The sequence below is a fragment of the Pieris brassicae genome, chromosome 7, assembly GCF_905147105.1.
Source record: "Pieris brassicae chromosome 7, ilPieBrab1.1, whole genome shotgun sequence".
NCBI lineage: Eukaryota > Metazoa > Arthropoda > Insecta > Lepidoptera > Pieridae > Pieris > Pieris brassicae.
In genome coordinates, this window is record NC_059671.1 from 6,591,516 (window position 1) to 6,607,267 (window position 15,752).

The 15,752-nt window shown below is 33.0% G+C and overlaps 1 protein-coding gene across 6 annotated transcripts in view; it reads left to right on the top strand.

Annotated features, from left to right (window-relative positions):
- LOC123712031 (tolloid-like protein 2) overlaps window positions 1-15,752 on the top strand; it is a 54,309-nt gene that overhangs the window by 10,984 nt on the left and 27,573 nt on the right. The window contains exon 2 of one of the 6 annotated variants that reach the window (XM_045664943.1): window positions 9,075-9,453. The exons of 3 other annotated variants lie outside the window; for them this stretch is intronic. The gene's annotated coding sequence lies outside the window, so the exon portion shown is untranslated. Of the gene's footprint in view, window positions 1-8,876; window positions 9,454-15,752 lie in introns of those variants that run through there. 2 more of the 6 variants (XM_045664946.1, XM_045664944.1) reach the window with 2 other exon arrangements.

Below are 15,752 nucleotides of genomic sequence, written 5' to 3' on the forward strand. Positions count from 1 at the left end.
AAAACGAAATTTAATTAATTGTACAGCACTGAATGTTTTAATGTATGGAGTATTGTTAAGAAATATGAAGGTAATTTGCGGTTGTATGGTAACCAATTAAAACACAATCGAACCAATTTGTTGTTTGATTGCACTTTAAATGCTTCGGAGTTGATTTCTCATTACTTTGTATGGATAAATATTATATCTACTGTACCTGCCAATAACTTAGATCAAGTGGCCGTACTTTAATATCCCCTAGGCCTCTATTACGTTTATCGGTTTGAAAGGGCTATAATCAGCCTTCTGGGCCTATCAACCCGAAACAGTTTATGTTACGTCACGAAGTCAGGTAAGCGTGCGTGATGTTTACTACTTCCTAAAATACTTCTTAGTACTTTTTACGGTGATGGAAATCATCGTGAGGAAGCCGGCATTCCTAAGACCTAAAAATGTCTATGTCAGGCACAAAAGCTTAATGTCTTCTACTTGCCTATTAGAAATGATCACGGAACGGATACAAAAATCTGGGGTCCAGACCTACAAGGTTGTATGAATATACTATTGAACTAACTATAATAATGATGGATACTACGAATAAGTGGTTGCGGGTGGACACTTCGGATGTCTAAATCACGATACTATACACTATCATCGGCTTTGTAGTCTCTGATATATTTATTTTGGGTCTTTTTAATATCTTAGATTATTATCCAATAGTTAAACCACTTAATATTTAATGTTGCGTTTCTAAATATTTAAAAACACCCTAAATGATGGTTAGTTAGCGTAAACACAAAATTATGCTTGCACTTGGCTACTTAAGCCTTAAATCGTAAATAAAACCAAGTAGTAAATAAAATAAGTAATAGAATATCTAAAAACTTTACTTAAATAGGTTTAACGTAGAAGCGTTTCTCTTTTTACCAAGTTCTATGGATTTATCTTTGTTTATATTATAAGTGTTTCAAAGTATAATTTTATACTTAGTAGGTTAAGAAAATTGTAAATGTTGTTTAATTGTGTGATACACAATAAATAAATTTTGATGTAAGAATATTCAATTTCTTTTTGTTAAAGTCAAATAAAATTTCATTATAAGGTTATATAGTAGTGTCAAAGTAATCGCGTGTAATTAGGATATTGGCACGCCAGTTAATTAATTGAAATAGCTGTTTCCGGTTTCTATAATTTTACTAATTCTCGTGTTCTATTATTCATACAAGCGTATTTCAACAACTGTGTCTGTATACGATTATACTTATTTAAAATACGTTTGTATATGTAATTCGTTTTTTTATGTCTAGATTTTATTCTTTGTTATTGTTGGTTATTCGTGGACGTACTCAGTCATGAAGATCAGAAATTACAACTGAAAACTTTATAATTAAAACCAATAATATTAACTATATAAATGTAACTGTATACCTTACTACACTCTTTATTTATTCTATCAAATTTTGTAAACAAAAGTTTCTATTTTTGTATTACCGGGAACGCACCTACTAAAAATGGGTGTCGATGTGCCGTTAGGACTGCCCTTTTAGGGCGTCCCGTATTATTGCTTGTTTGGCCTCCTATTATATAAAAAAAACCATTAACAAATTTATATGTAATAGATTCTGAATTCTAGTCATCTGCTTTTGTCTGTGTTGAGTGACTACAATTCGATTTTTGTTCACAAATGAAATCTTTTATGGTTGATTAAGAAAAAAGGTCAATTTTTGACTGTTTTCAAAACCCTCTAGCTAAATCAGCGGTAATATCTATGAGATATTTTACAAAATTATTTTAAACGTAAAAGGAATTTTCTTTATCTTCAAGCCTCATATCTCCGACATTATTTAGGGGGCGGGTTCACTGGAATGATGTTCTCTAGAATTTCATATCTGATAAAAGCTAAATTTTTCTCGCAAATGTAAATTCGTGTTTTATCTTTAGACATTACTATCTAAGGTCTTGTTTAAGACGTTATGAAACGTAGAGACCAACACACTAACACAGGTTAGTCTATGCATATACACAGAAAGCATAGACCGTTGAGATATTTATACGACGAAAACCTAAAATAATAATTTGCTTTCGCCTTACAAATACTTTTCACTAGTTTACGTGAACTGTTTCAATGCTCTAGAATCTGAATGAATAAGGCTTCAATTAATATATACTAATGAACATACATTTTTTATTCGATTGACGAAATCAGAAAATCGAGGACACTTGGAAGATGTCATTTTGATTTAATTTTCAGCTTGAGAGAGTATGAACCCAAATCAGGGCTACAACGTGTCAACCTACGTCAACTTGGGTCCTCTAAGAATATTGCGGTCACTGCAAAAGTTCAATGAATATTTATTACTATCAAAAGGAAAATCATTTTTATGTCCCTTAAAAACCAATAGGCAGACATCAGCTCCATGTATTTTTAAGGGTGATAAATCTATAATTGTTTTACTGTAAAAAAAAGGCGCAGCTCACGTTACGTGGCGCTAATTAGGGATGTAAACAATATGTTTTATTTCATTATTCGTAATTGACAAGTAAAACACTTAGATTTTTATTTGTTCATACTGCATCACAATTAACTATTGCTTTAAAGATATACAAAGTAAACTCTATTACAAATTAATGTACGATAAGGATTGATCCGTTCATGCCTTTAGTAATGGTGGCTTATATTTTGATAACATGTATATCTTTATATATATAAAGAATATACAATTTTATACGTATTTAAACATAATTATTGTGTACTTATTCATTGTATGTATTGAATAAATCGTACATTAAAGCATACAACAATTACCAAGTTATGAAACATAAAAAATATCGATTCATATTTGTTTGTGTTAAAATACATTTACGAACAAATAAGTCATTTCACATAAAAAGTTTATTGGTCCTTTTTATTTTCTCACGCGAATGTCATGAAATATGCAACAGTAACAAATTGTAAATGACATGAGATGATCATGTCTATGCTCTTTTATTGCGGCGAACTCTAATCATTGTCTTTTGTTCTTATATAGCTAGACTTTTCTTCTTCATCTGCGTGGTTAGAAAAGAAACATCACTCTGAAGATTGTGGATAAGTCTAAAAACAATATACCAAGACAAGTTTAAAAAGTAACACTGTCAATTGTTAAAATCCTATTTGATGGGTGGTAATTATATTAGGTAGGGTAAAAAGTCTTTTCGCATTATAGTATGTATGAACTTGTAATAAAATCTCTTGGGTATAGCCAAAGAGATTTTATTTATCTAACTATTTGTATCTGGCTAGTTTTGGTATCATTAAAAGTTTAAAGTGGTTTTTCTTCAAGATTACGCTAGACCTCACACATCTTTAGCCACTCACTAAAAAGTAAGAGAGATTGGCTGGGAGGTATTAATGCATCCGCCGTATAGTCCTGACCTTGCACCTTCAGATTTCCAGCTGTTTCGGTCTCTTTAGAATTCTTTAGGCAGTGTCATATTTTATAAAATAACAACATTTGACTTGTACGGGCATTGAGTACCAAACTTTGTGAAAATATATAATTACTTACTTACTTAGAGACTATTAAAATACTAGCTAAAATATGGTAAGCTAGCTAAAACTAACATACCTAGGTAACACTGAAAATATTTAGAAAATTAAAAACGGCTTAATGTAGAAAGTTGCCAATACTTTTATTGATTTGGAAGTAATCTCTGTTCTTCTCTACACATCATCGCAATCGATGAAACCACTGAGAAAGGCAGTAGGCCCATTCTTTCTTCATTCTTCTCTTCTATGGCATTTTCGTACGCTTTCACCGCATCTTACGATTTTCGCCAGGTCAGGACTGTATCGCGGATGACTCATTATTTCGACACCTTCCACAGTCAAATATTTAACAGTCCGTTTTGCGGAGTGCGCCGAAGCATTGTCGTGGTGAAGGAGGATCCTGCTTCGAGGGCGCTGCTGTCGAACTTTTTCCAAGACAACTGGAAACAGCAATTGACATACTTCCACTTCCACCTTCTAGTACAACTGTCGCGAAATGACCTTTCCGAAAAATAATGAGGCAATCGTCTTTTTTTCTTGACTTCTTTACCTTAGTTGGCCGAGAAACCCACTGAGCTGAATTGTCTTTTGGTTTCGGGTTCGTAGCATATATCCATATATCCAGTTTTCATCACCTGTGACGATGTCAAATACAGCATTTGAGTCATCGTCGTTGAACTTATCTAATATTTGGCGACACACAGGTGTTTCTGGTCGTTGGTTAAAGTATAGGATATCCATCTGGTACGAAGCTTCCTGACGCCTAAATTATCGTGTTATATTTTTTTAACTTGACTCAGCTTACCAATGCCTAGGCTTGCCCGTATCTGCTGATAGGTCACTCTCTTATCTTCCTCTATCATGCGTCGCACAGCACTGATGGTATCAGAGGACGTCTTCCACGTGGATCATTGAGATTGCTACGTCCACGCTTAAACTCGTTAAACCAATTGTAAAAAGTGGCACGAGATGGGGGTTCATTAAGAAATGCTAATCACAGCCTATCATAGCTTTGTTGTTGAGTAAGCCCACAACCAAATTCATAATAAATCATTGGCCGAAAATTTTCTCGCATTAGGTTAATTTTCAGGTGTAACAAGAATTTTAGATTTGCCGCCAATTCACAAAAACAAATGACAAATGAATGCAATATACTACATTAGGTTATCAAAGAGTTCTAAAATTGAAATTCCAAAAAGTTTTGAACATTTATCTGAACATTATCAATGTTTCTAACTAGTCAGTTCTAAACATTTTCAGTGTTACCCACGTAACTAACATAGCTAATCGTTTATAAAGTTGGGCCAAGGCAATAAATCTTCTAACTAACAGAAATTGCAAATGTACTGTGAGACACAAAAGTGCTAACATTTTCATTACAGATTAATGTAATAAAACTATCGTTGAGCAATATGAATATTAATTACTAGATGTATGCATGCTTCTAAAGTAATGAATTTCTCCTCAGCCTTTTAATAATGTAGAGCGGTGGGCGATGTTTGCGGTTCTGTTTATTTTATGCTCTTTAAAAATATCTTAGTTCGTTAAAAATAGTTTTATTTGATCAAATCTCAGTTCTGTTTGGGTTTGTTTTGGCAGGGCGATGATTTGTTTCTACTGATGGGAGATTTTACAAGATTTTCGTCGGTAACAGTCTTAAAAGAATAACGTAAAACGCCGAACCGATTTTCAGCATTCAGCCGATATCAGAAAATAATTCATATTAGAATTATAAAATTACATCTCAATGTACTAGTTTAGTTTTTTTCTTTCTTTTCGATTTACAGAAATAAAAAAGAAACATTTTAGTAATTGATTATTTCATACATTGTATTGTCTTTTGTTAAAATATATTTTTTTTAAATAATACATTATTTATTCCGTTCAAAAAGTGTTTTTCTTAATATTTCATACATTGTTATGTCAAATGGTCCGTAGCCATTTTGAACATTGATGTAGAAAAAATAACAGTGCTTGCATAATGCACATTTATTTAAACAATGTACCTTCGGAAAACCTAAATATTTTCGGGCCCAATTTGTATGATAATGAAAAACCTTTTACGTGACGCACCTAATGGGATAGCAAATGAGAAACCACTTATTTACATAGAAACTAGAAACTTATGACCTTAAACGACCTTATTAAGGAATATATATTGTATACATATTAATTTTGTAAAATTACGAAGAGAAATATAATTTATAATAGGACATAAAATACATAAATTATATATCCATGAAGATTAATGAACATTGATAAAATAAGGATTAATTGATAACTAATGCGAAATTTGATATATAAATAACAAATCTAAGCTAGTCATAGACAGTGAATGAGTGAACGTGATCGATGCGCGACGAGTGACGAATGAAGGGATTGTCATTCAATAGCTCACATTAATCAACGTTCTGATATATAGCTATGATCAAAACTGATTAATTAAACAAATTCTCTCTACTTTAGGTAAAAAATTGTATATAAAATTGACAAAAAATTCTTGAACTAATTTGGTCATAAAACATAATAAGGTAATCACAAAATTATAAGAACAATCGGTCCTTCTTTATAAAAATTGTACCAGACCCAATAAATCCCTAAGTTACCCTCAGTTTCCATGGTTCTTAGCCATAAATTAACATAAATTAACCAATTAACATAAATTTTTAAGATTTTGCCACACGTAACATCAAATGTTTTCTTAAAAGAATTTACATATCACTCGCTAACATATTATATGTTTATGTAATATGTGAGTACGAATTGAGCAAGTAAGAACGCGGACATAGGGCTCTTTTAAAGGTGATGTTTTTTATATTACTTCCTATATCCCATAGGAGGAGCTTTATCATCTCAGCCAATTACTTTCCGTTAGCAAGCTGTATGACCTAAGTGTAATTTTAAAAGCACACATAGCGCTCCCGAATGATAGCAGGCTGTTCCTAAAAAGAAAAAGGGATATTGTCGTCGGTCATACCAAAAGGCCTGACTTCTAATAAATAAAATCTAAAAATATCTACCCGCTCACCAGCTACAATCTAAAAATACGATTAAAGAGCTGGCTTATGAACACACCTTACGCAGTGTTGGAGATGCTTCTGTGACCAATTATGCAGTTACACACTTCTTTCATTCCTCACCGACTCACTCACTCACTCACACGTTTGCTGGGTGCAAATTTATAATTAAGTCTGTTATGGAAGCGTTGGGAACCCTGACACAGGTATTTTTTTACTTGGAAGGGTTCCCAAATCTTTCACATTGTAATGCTTATGCACTTATAATGAATAAACACATTTTTATTATTGATTAGTTTCCGATTGTTAGAAGATCTGCAAAGCCTATATAGGGCCTTTAATAGTGACTCCATAACGGAACCCTCATTGATTTCAATCAGACGAAAATCCACTGCCTCAATTTTCTGTTTCGAATTGATTCTATAATAAACGTTTCTTAAGATACAGCTACATTCTTTTGTTAGAGATCAAATACTTTGTTTTAACAAATAATAAAGTAATACTTGTACAATTATTAAGGTAAAACTCAAGAGAGATTGCTTAGAAGCAAAGCCTGTTAGCTTCCTAATTAATAATTAAAATTTTATTTGCTTTGTACGTAATGAAGATAAATAAATAAAATAAAGTGTATTTAGCGCGGTATATATAGATAAATTTAAAGAAATGAGATTTTGTTATCGGTGTTCTAAACAAAATATATTTTTTGTACACTTATTTATTCAAAGGATAAATAATTAAATTAACATGACCTATACATATGGTCATATATGTATATTGGGCTTGCTGGGTTCTGGGATTTTCGTTAATTGTGTCGACTTGACTTACTTAACTTAATTCCTTATTATAAATGGAATTTGGTATACAAAATAATTTTATTAATTAAATGTTCCTGAGATAACATAATCTACCAAACAAATAAACTTTTATAGATAAAACTCTTTTCCTATTTCTATTACCAGTTATTGTTCAGTTCGAATTTCGGAGGTAACATTCCTGTTATTGTTAAAATTACCGCTTCACTGAATTATGTTGTATGCACAGATTTGATGCTTAAACCTATGCTATTTAGAATTAACATTATCAATAATAAACGCTAATAAAAGATTAACATAAATCTTTGAAAGAGCATTTTGGCTTAGGTCAAACTTCTTCAAGCGTAACTGTGGAAAATGGGGTCTTACTAATTCGCCCGAGAAACCTCTTATACATTTCTAATTGTACGACCCTCGCATAAATTGAGATATTTTTCGTTTATTAAGTTAACTTTACGGAAACGTTAATCAAAGATTTGGCTATTTAGCCAGTTACCTTTTTGAAAATGAAAAAAATAAAAAAAATGTTTTGACGGCTTGAACACAGCGTTTAGTTGAAATTATATAATATAATATAGCTTAATAATTACTAGATGTCTGCCCCATTTGTACCGGTGACAATCTTGCTATTAACACCTTAGCTCTATATTAAATACAATGAACTCACGTCCATCCTCTTCTTGTGTAAGAAAAATACTACAAAATTTATCATGAGAGGATCAGCCACAAAAATCTATATCTTTAATGATAAATTATCAAAATGTATTTAGTTAACGAGTAGTATAAGAATACGACAGTCCTTTCAATTCTTTCACCATAGATTAACCGGATCCTATGATGAAAATCTAAATTAAATTGCTTAAAAAACGCCTCTTAACACTTTTATAATTATCAATATCGATTATCTATTAGTCGTTGTAAGTTATAAGAGCGTACCCGAAACATTTAAACGTAATATAGAAGGTAAAAGATAGATAGAAGTAGTATATTAGTACGACATTGATAAATCGTTCCATCGCGTGCCTACACTACAAAGTCGCGCTACGAGATGATAGGATGTTTTACTTCCTGCCGTAGAATCTAGCTACGCAACGTTGGCTACGTAAGTTTCGAGTTAAACCGACTAACGCCGTAGAAGTATTTTATAGATTAAAGTCCCATGAATAGAAACTAAATTAGTCTTATTACGCCGTTATGTACGTATATAACATACGTTAAATATTATTAACGATATCTATAAATATTTTTTTTATCATCTTTTAATATTCATTTCTCAAGGCGACTCGGTGATAAGCGTTCTTCATAATTTAATTCGAAACCAGTTTGTTTCGCTTTAAATTCAAACTGGGACCGCCTTTTATGGTACATCAACTCTAAACCACCAACGTGGTTTCATATTCTTTTCAAGAAAATGGTCCTTGATCAATTTAAATATAACAAAATATCACATCTATTGGAAAATATTAAATGAATATTCAAGCATGAAAAAATCTCAAATGATTGTTTCGCATATTCTTGGTGTTTTTGTTGGTCTGTACATTTTAATTGAAGTCGGTCATTGAAAACAGCCTCCAGCAAATAAGTATACGAGTTTTAGGGAGAAATATTTATTTATTTCTGGAACTCGAGGTTACCGGTTTTCCTGTTTTTGTAAATTAGTTGGCGAATAGAATTTATATTTAAGTAATGTTGAACCCAAACGCTTCTATGTTATATTCTTTCAAATAATTTATGCAGCTTGACAATAAAGGTTTGATTTCGAAGACTGATCGAAGTGCTAAATTTCAATTAGGAAGTGATATTTATAGCGTTGCGGAACGTGTGTTGAATCCTAAACAAAACGAAAGAATATATTTTTCGCTTGTATTATGCTGGCAACACAATGGTTATAAAGAACAGAGGGTAAGCGTCACGCGGCACTATAAGCTTACGAGTGGTTACTGCGACGAATATTGCAGCGCGTGCGCCGCGCGGAGCGCCGCCAAACTGGGCGAGCACGCGGCGATGCTCGCGGTCGCCATCTGCTGCATTCTAGTGCTGCTTCTTGTCTTCATCATACTGATCATCGTCGTCGGGCAGAACGTCGAGGCTAAGACTGGATCGTAGCAGCAGAAAGGTACTTCTTTATTATTATAATTTTTACTACACGGCTTTGAAACAAATCCGAATTCAAATAGTATCGTATCATGATTATTAAATAAAAATAATGTCAGTAATAGTCATGTAGGGATTTATGTATACCGCACGTTTTGATTTGCGACAGTGTGTAGCGTACAGTAGTGAGCAAGTGAGCAAGCCGGTCCTTTTTGCCGCGCGCAATAAATTATTAGTTGCCGATTGTCTTTAATTTCCTACACAATCCTGAACTGGTGGTGGTGACCGTATGCTACACGTATGAACCCGACATATATATATATATATATATATAAAAATGTCGGGTATATATTGTTACGAGCTAGGGGATCGGATAGAAAATGCCGTAGATTTATTCAAGGGTTTATTTCTTTGTAAGTCAATGAGGAATTTATGAGCACAAATTACTTGCAGAAATGCACTTATAGCACACAAAAACTATCACTTATTACTCCACTTATGCACACTTCACACAGTACTTTATCACTTGTATTCACTTTATCGCTTCGGTGTTTCTCTCTTGTTATCGCATTCCAAACTAAAGGTAGTCGCGTTTTGGCTCGCTTATATATCCCTGGGAATAATTCTAAACAATATTCGAGAACTCTCTAGGCGGGCTTGCTACTGAGTAGCGATTGCACAATTCTAGAACATCCGCACTCTTTGTCTCTTTCGCACGTTACTCGGTCCTTGTCGTACGGCGTTCTAGAGTGCTCAGTCTAGTTCTCTAGTCAGTTCTGATCTTCTCTCTCTCTCGTATATATATACCTAGGCCTGAAAACGCCTGAAAACGGGTCTGCTGAAAATGCACCACTCGACTACACATGTTCTGAAACTGACTGAAAAAAGGTTTCAGCTTCCTGAAAACTAGGGCAACATTATGGAAATTACATTTTTCTAATATGTGATTGACCCTCTCCTGAAACTGTCAGAAATCATATTACAGCCTGCTGAAAAGTTCTCTAATTAGTGGAAAAATCTAGAAACATTGCAGTCGACCCATCTTCGTAACAATATATATAGTTTACTAGAAATAGGTTCTGCTTAACAGCCTTATAGCATCTAACTGTATTGTAGAGTATATAAACTCTTTGTAAAAAAAACTGGCATCTTAATTAAATGAAATGAATTTGTCTGACCTAGTTTTTATACTCATAATCGTGTAAATTATTACGCTTGAAGTGAATTCTGGCAGTTTTAATGAATTATTTGAAACCAATATACACCGTCCATTGGTTACATAATGTTTACCTAGGAACGTCAAAATATAATCTCAAATCAAGGCCACCGGCGAGGAGACTTGGCGAGAAACTCTACATTACTCTTTAATCAACAAGTTTTTATTTCACAAGATGCTTGTTAGAAGCCGCAACACCATTGTCTACATGACATAATAAACAAAAGCAAAGCTTGTGTAGCATCCAAAAAACAGAACGTTTCTAATGAAGTAATTAAGGCAACATCTAATATCGGACTAAGCTGAAGAGTGGCAGAGAATGGCTCTGGAGTGTGTCGAGTGATTATCGGGTACTGGAGCGCCCTCAGGCACTCAGTCATCAAGTGTTTATCGATTTGCTCCCGATTGCTCCCTGTTTGTAGCAGTTTTTAAATCGCCAAAGCTCTCTTCACGTGAGGAATAGCGTGTCGATGAAAGTCAATACAAATGTGCTTTTCTTTGAAATATTCGCTTTCACAACGCTGAACAGTATTTTTGTCAAAGCGAATCCGTATATGTCCGCCAGAGGACGGCCGAGTGCCGGCCTTTTAAGAATCTTGGTTGGGAACTGCGTTCAGTGAGTAGCTGGTTCCAAATAGTGGTTTCGTATTCTGCCTCGACATATAATGATGAAACTCTTCACAATACCTGACCTATTTACAATTGGACGCGTTTAACGTTTTAGCTTCCAATTGGATGAATCTAAAACAAATTCATATAATTAATGATTTACTTATGTGACCGTAGACAGATTTTCAATTTCTTAAGAAGTTGACAACTAGTTAACACTTATGTGAAGCTGTACAAGTACATAAAAAATGTGTCGAATTATATGCCTGACCACAAAAGGCTTTTTTAAAAAGATTGTACAACAAAGGCTGTTAAAGATTATAAATGAATTCACATTCAAGTGAAATCGTGCATGTAAATTGGAAATGTTACGACAAATTGAAAATACCTGATATTCTTTCCCGTGTAGTCATCATCATTCTGAGAGAGACAGATCTATATAAAGTAAAAGGCAATACTTCAATAAATATATGTTTCTTACGAAATTATAATACAATTTTAGGTTACAGGACTACAGGGGTCGTGATGGTAAGTCGTATGTTATATCTGTTTATATTAAATTATTATGTAATATTATTTATAAATTATATATATATATATATATATATAGGCCAAATGCCGGATTAGTCAAAAACTTTGTGAAAATATACATTGTTAATATAAGTGTGTTTGTCTATCAACAGGAACTGTAAGAAAGACTCGACGAAACCCGGCATGTCTTACAAACAGAAATATAATTTTTAAGGAAAAGAGAAGGCTAGAAGGCTATCGCCTAAAGAACGAACGAACGAAATATATGTAGAAATACGTCTGTACCTTGCCATATTTAGTTTACAATTGAATGGAAAGGATCAAATCTAAATTATTTTAATTCTTTAAAGAATTCCTTTATAAAATAACAGTTATATTTCGTAATATAATAGAGCAATTTTATTCTCTGGTTAGTTTCATTTGAAGTGGCTCGTAGATATCGCGTGTAAGGGATCACTCCAAGTATCGAGTGCGATGTGGATTCATTTGAATATCAATAAAGGTATTAACTGGTTACCGTGGTATATTTTATAAAACTTTATCTGATAAATTAAAATCTATAATAATTTTATTTATGTAATTACTCAACTCAACTATTTTTTTCAATTTAATGTTAATTTTTCTTCTTTACCAAAATGGTTACGATTTCGGCTAGCACCACTGTAGTAGTGCAACATTAAACTGTAAATGATATTTATATCTGAAGTTAACTTAACGTAATTCTTGGCTTAATATTGTTGGAATTCAGAAATAACTAAAATAAGACGTGGCCCGAGTAGGGGTAACATAGTCATCCTTTATATTTCGTTGATTCATCGTTCAATTTCACAATTAAATGAGGTTTTAGTATCCACGTAAAGAGAGGATGAGAACATTTATGAAAATCATGAGCTTTCTGTAGTTTAATACGATTTAGTTTTTGATTTTTTTTGACGCTCATAAGTGTTACCTATATAAATTAATATTTTTTAACTTTGTGTTTGATAATATTTGATAACAAAAGAGAAAACGATGGCGCGGTTGATTCTATAGTTAACAATTTCTTGTCCCACCACACACAAGCGACTTCATTTATCAGTCTGTTAATTTTTTTTCTCAATCAAACAAAACATGCCATCGTGTAATTAATATAAGAATAACTTTCATGGGTGTTAATATTCTCACTCCCATTACAAATTTTAAATGACCGTATCAATGATAAATAATACTTGTAAAATAACACATCTGGGCTATTAACGTACCGTGCGATTCACAACTAGTTGTAACGAGAATATTTTTTTAAAGCATGTTACGTACAAAAGACAACAGTTCCTAATTCTCTAACGAAAGGTTAAAAAAAATTTCAAAGTGGTAACTGATGGATCTCGTGGCATTTGATGCATAATTATTTAAAAAAAATCTTTGGTAACTGCTTCGACTGTTCTTGTTAGTGATGAAAGTAGATATTAAAGTTAAAAACCTTCGTAAATTATCATTAAAATTACGTCGATCTTGAAACTTTAATCTCCGATCACCCTTCCGTTCCTTTGACGATGGCTGCCCTCGTGTCGAGCACTAAACAAAACGAGTTTGCGGTACAATGCCTCTCGACAATAAAGATCTTTTTCATTGACCCACATTCCAGATATACTTTATTACCGATCTAAAATCTAAAATGAAATGCTGATTTTAGCAGGTATTAAGGTAGGTTAAAATCTCTTTATTAAATTGATTGATTCGAAATTTAGAATGGTCGATATGAGATTGTAAATCTATAATGTAAATACTGCAAGTACACAAACTACGTACAACCTTTAAAAAACTTAATATGAGTTTGTCCAGCCTAAAATTGCACTATGTAATAATTTAATATCTTAAGCGCTATACGTTGCTATATAAACGTTTTTAACAATTCTAATTAGGTGGGAATTATTGCACATAATTTTCTGCCAAAATGTGTATTTAACACTCGTTCGTATTATGACAGAAAATATAGAGAGGAAAACATGCATTCAGGAATTTGAGACTTTAAAGATTTTAGCACCACTTGGTTATTTTTTAATTGTATCGCTGTGCATCTTTTTAAAAATAGGATAACGTATATCTAACAAGGAACTCGCATTTATAAGTTGTAAAGCATAGCCTACCCTCAAAGTTTGAACTTGGATGTTCAAAGATATCTTTAAAAAATCGATACAAAGAAAACTTCTAGTGTGTGAACCTGACCCAACCTACACGGTTGACCCGTGATCGGCCCCGGCTTCTGAAAAACAAAAGGCAATCGACAATGGACGCCCTTGGCGGCTTACCATTGTGTTGCAGATCAATGAGGCGTTTTAACGATGCAGAGCCTACTTATAGGGGATAGAAAAATTTCTCTTGGTTTTAGTTTGCAAGTGCGAAGTGGTAAGTGGAGGCGCAACGCTAACGGAGCGCCTATGGGAGCTTTTAATATTGGCTTTAGTTTTTCGCGAGGGCAGTAGAGAGCAGTGGTGGTTTCAGCATGCGACTCTCATACCGAAGGTCGTAGGTTCGATCCCCGGTTGTGGATCAATGGATTTTCATGTTTCAGGAAACAGACATGTCTTAGACCCAAAAAAATCGACAGTCGCAGAAGTCTGATCACCTACTACCCTATTAGATTGAAAAATGATCATGTAACAGATTCAGAAATCTGAGGCCCAGACCTAAAGAGGAGAGGCCACTGATGTTTTTTTCATTTTTTTTTTAGTTTTCCGAGACTACTTTAAAACATTGTACGGTTGCTATAATGCACTTGAAACGCTGACATTTTTTACCATAATTGAAACTGAACACTAATTAAATATAACAAAGGCAGTAATTAATCTTAACATAATTTTAACAAAATAAAAGTATTCTAAACAATATAAAAACACAGTTTAATAACTGTTCTTGTGAGTGACTAACTCTTAGTAGAGAGTGAAAGTAGTGTTACGGACACTTTCTTATATTAAATATGCTTATTAGTAAATTAGGTAAGACTTAAATTACTTATTAGTCTTTAGTAAGGCTAGCTTGTAATGTTCCATAATGTCTCAGTGATGAGAAAATTTAAAAAAAAACAATACTGTAATGAGGTATAACTTAGTACAAAATTATATTACCAACTTGGAAATTAAAACTTAGATGTAGCTTCGTTACGTAATTTAATATTCAATATTCAAAATAAAAAAGGCTTCATTGACAAAGAAAAACTAGAAGAAAACTCGTTTAATAGTTTCAACAATAAAATGGAAACGACTAGCTACGAGATTTACTGAGCTAACTCGAGCTGCAAAAACCTAACTGTGAGATAACGTTTAATATTTCAGTAAAGTGATTTAATTTTTTTATACAAGAGATTTCATTTTATATCAAGTCATGGTTCCGGGGCCGGTGATTTTAAATGGAAAATTCACGATCTCTCATCCACAAAAATAATTAATTTATGACGCGTAAGCGTGTACACATTTATTTTTATAAATTGTCTCTTCACTGAGACATTATTAGATATTACGATCTACCCTAACTAATAAGTAATTAAAATGTTACTCCGTCCAATTACTTACAGAACATAAACACTTTTCAATAATACTTTTTGATTCTTAACTATAATAAAAATTTCAAAGGCTGGCAACACACTCGCGAGCCCTCTGGCATTGAGAGTGTCCATGGGCGACGGTATCACTTAACATCAGGTGGGCTTCCTGCCTATTTGCCCCCTGTTTTATTAAAAAAAAACTATTATGAGCCATTCAAGTATTACGTAAGCAGATTTACTGCAATTTATCCCCTCCCCCTCTTGTCAGCAAAAGTAAGCAAAGCTCTCAAAAATAATAGTACATAAACTTATTAATTTTTGTAGGAATCCTCGAAAATGAATGTCATGTTCATAGACAATGTATGGGTAATATCTGTAAAAAAGTAAATAATTACTGTTGACGTAATCACCAATTAAGAAAATCAAAGACTCCCCCCCCCCTATA